A 3992-nucleotide genomic window follows, 5' to 3' on the forward strand; every position below is an offset into this window, starting at 1 on the left:
AAATGAAGAAGAATTTCAATTGGTATGGGCAGATGCAAAAAATGGTTCATACACTCCAAAGGAAGGGTACCTACAACTTATGCAACATCACCAGCCTGAAAATATACAGCAGTGGTGGAAGGCTATTTGGCAGCTCAAAGCAGCCCCCAGGACGCGCATGTTAATGTGGGCCATCCTATTCAATAAAATTCCTACTGGATCAAATTTGAAGAAAAGGTCTTTCCATGGACCCTTTTGGTGCCATTTATGTAGGAGCAATGACGAAGATACAAAACATCTTTTTTTGAATTGCCCTGTGGTCATAGAGCAATGGACCCTTATCACCTCTCTTCTCCCCTCCCCTCACAGATGGCAAGGGCAGACCATCATGGAAGCCTGGGCGCACTGGTTGGAACACCACTCGGGCAAAGAAAGGAACATCCCCCTCCTTGTGAGCTGGTCTATCTGGATGGTGAGAAATCGCTCTATTTTTTACCATAAATCCCCATCCTGGCCTACCATCAGAGCACACATCATGGCAGATTATGCTCTCCTCCCTGATGATCCCCCATCGGCCCCGCCCCGAACCATCACCCCAGAGCACATTGACAAATCCTACCCTTGGGCCTATTTTGATGGCTCAGCACAAGCTGTAGGTTGTGGGGGGGCGCGCTTCTCTACCTTCGGGAGGCCCACTGTTTCAAACTACAAATGTTCTTGGGAAGAGGCACAAACAACTATGCTGAGCTCTCCACAGCCATGAACCTGATCCATTTTGCTCTTGAAAAACAATGCACAAAATTACAATTATTTGGAGACTCTCAAATTGTCTGTAATTGGCTCAACAGAAAATCTAATTGCAATGTTTTTTCTTTGAGACATCTACTGGAGGAAACACACAGGCTAACAGCTGCATTTGAAAAATTTGATTGTAAACACATTTACAGGGAGCGCAACTCAAGGGCAGACCTACTGTCCAAGCAAGCAGCGCAAAGGCAAGAGGAAGATTGGCTAATTGAGGAAGAAGTGGATGGAACTATCTACCGCCATTATCACAGGCCTTTTGTAGATCTACGAGCACAAAGAGAAAATCAGCATTAGAGATGGCTCCATCCCACACATACAGTCATTTTGTTTTTTACGGTTATTTTGTCACCATAGTTTGCTGCAACATGGTCGTTTTAAATATGTTTTATATTTACAGACTCTGTTACACACGGTCGTCACAGGTCGAACACTTCCAAATTATTTTGGGGTCTTATTTCTCCGCAGTCCCTGCGCGGAGCTCAAAAACATAGCATATGACAGGAATTATAAATGTTTTTACAGAACTTGGAACTCCCTGCGTGGAGGCAAAAGACAATTATATTTTTTGGCTTTCGTTTTTGTGCTGAATATACATGGTGGGAACACTATGTATAACCTATGATACTGATCCGAGAGGAAGATGGCCTCACTTGGTATATGTTATAAACATCTACAGAATGTAACTTTCTATTGACTAATGGAAATTACGACTTTTTCTACGGGAAAAAAGAAGAAGAAGAATTTCAAATATTAGTTGTGGCTATCATAGGTACTTCCAAATTACAAACATTAAAATTAAATTGACATACAAAAAATAATAATATGGTGGTCTTAATAGATATTAAAACTACATATAGTTTAGTAGACATGAAATTGGAAGAAGACTCAACCATTTGTATATCTGATGCCGAATATGAAATTCATAGTAGCAGATGGAAATCAGATTGAATGTGGGGAGGTTCCAAAAGGTTGAACTAAAAATTAAAAACTAAAACTTAGAATCTCCTTTTCACATGCTGCGTCAAGGAGGAGTAGATGTAGTCTTAAGAATACGGTGGCTACAAAAATTAGGCACCTATTTTGCTAATCATCAAAATCACTTTCTTAATTTCAAATGGCAAGGACAAAGGTACAAATTATTTGTATTTCGACCACCGCATAATAAAATTGTATCTTCCAAGTTCATGATGAAGTTAATTTGGAAAGGAGCACCAACCTATATGATTCAGCGTCGCATTACTACAAATGAGGGGTGTTTAGGATATTATTTCAGACAGTTTTTGGTAAATTATCCTAATTTGAGACCAAAAAAAATTATCATCTTAAATATTATCTTTAGGTTGGTGTCTCATATTATTGTCTTAAAAAATTGTCTCTATAAATACACTATATAGCACAAACATTATTGTCTCTTAGGGGACAATTTCGTGTTTGTCTCTCAAGAGACAATAGTTGGGATTAAAGACATATTGTCTTTATAGAGAAAATAAGTCTTTAATATTAGCTATTGTCTCTCTAGAGACAATAAAAAATGTATTTAAAAGGAATAAAATATCACATTTGTCTATTTAGAGACAATATAAGAAAATGAATCTAGAAAAATATGTCACCATTGAAATAAATCAATATAAAATATATCTAATTTAAAATTAAAATATAATAACACTCGTTAATTCATGTTAGGGCATAGTGGGATAGAACAAACAATATCCTACTTACAAGGAAAGTGGTGTTCCATTAAGCTAGCACCCTTTAAAGAATTATGTGTGGAGTTATAGTAAACCTTGAAATTGAATATGTAGTCATTTATTTAAAAAATACTCGATGCATAATGGAACAATATTTATAAAATCTATAATCATGCAACACCTATTTTTAACTTAGTAAAAAATAGCTCCTTGGAGTTCACTAAATTTCACACCCTTGTAGCATGACCCACAAAAAAAGATAATAATACATAATAATCTACAAATAATTTAATCTAGTCCTAAAAGAAAAGTAACTAGAATTAGCACAAGCTTGTTAATATATTACCAAAACTATCAACTTTCAAACTACTTTCTGCATTAGAATTTGGCAATAAATAAATACAAAAAAGGATCCCAAAAAGGCTTCAAATGGCTTTATTGAAACCATTACCGCTTGGTTTGATTGATTGAAGCAAAATGAATAGTTCTTTTAACCAATTTGAACTCTCATGTCTATATGAAAACCTCATTTAGCAAACTAAATAGCTCCTTTAACCCAGCCTATGCTCGTCCCTGCCATGTCTATATCAAAACCTCGATTTTGTTATCTGTCAAATGATTTTAATATAAAAATGAAAACAATGAAAAGTCTCCTACATGATCTTAGATCCAAATTAATTTAATTAAATTCTTGAGATGAAATATTAATTTCATCTTAATTAATTTTCTTAAACAACCCCCTGCATACTAGTGCATAAATATTGCATATTCGTGTCTCCTGCTACCACTATGTTAGGTCCCTATAATACTAATGATGCCCCCATTAATATTGTAGTTGTATCCCTTATTAATATTGTTGTGCCCCTATTTTCCCCATATTGTTATTACTATGCCCCATAGAATCCCTCTATTCTTATTTTTGTGCCTTTATATTATTATTGTTAGGTCGACTTGGTTATATTGTGACCCCTTAGACTGCTATATATAGAAAGGAGGTTTTGTCATTTGAATCACCCAAGAATTATTCATTTGTGTAATGTAAACGAGGTTGCACCCTCAAAGAGGCTGAATTCTAAGGCGTTGATCTATCTTTTCTATCCTTTTGTGAGCTGGTTTCGTAACATTTGGTATCATGCTTTGGATTCTAGGGTTTCACTACTACAAATAGGTCATCATGGAATTTTTTCTATAACTCTTTTTTTGCAACGTTTCAGAAGTGAAAAAAAAAACCCATTTGAGATGAAATCGCACTGAACCTCGGGTCTGAATTTCAGAGCTTTTCACACTATATTTGTGGAGATATGATCTGAGGAAGTTGGCATTTTTGCAGACTCCTAAATTACATTCCAAACAGGTGACCTGGGGAAAATCATCATGAATTTCTCTCTGAGCATCGGATTGAAATTTTGTCAGAATTTACAGAAAGAAGACAGACTGTAGTTTATTGTATATATTTTTTAGAGCCAAAGGTTAAAAAAGTGATACATGGCATGTCGTACAAGTTCACTCTACTGAACT

Source organism: Pinus tabuliformis, chromosome 5_2, assembly GCF_031772625.1.
Source record: "Pinus tabuliformis cultivar Carrire ecotype Pingquan chromosome 5_2, CPIR1, whole genome shotgun sequence".
NCBI lineage: Eukaryota > Viridiplantae > Streptophyta > Pinopsida > Pinales > Pinaceae > Pinus > Pinus tabuliformis.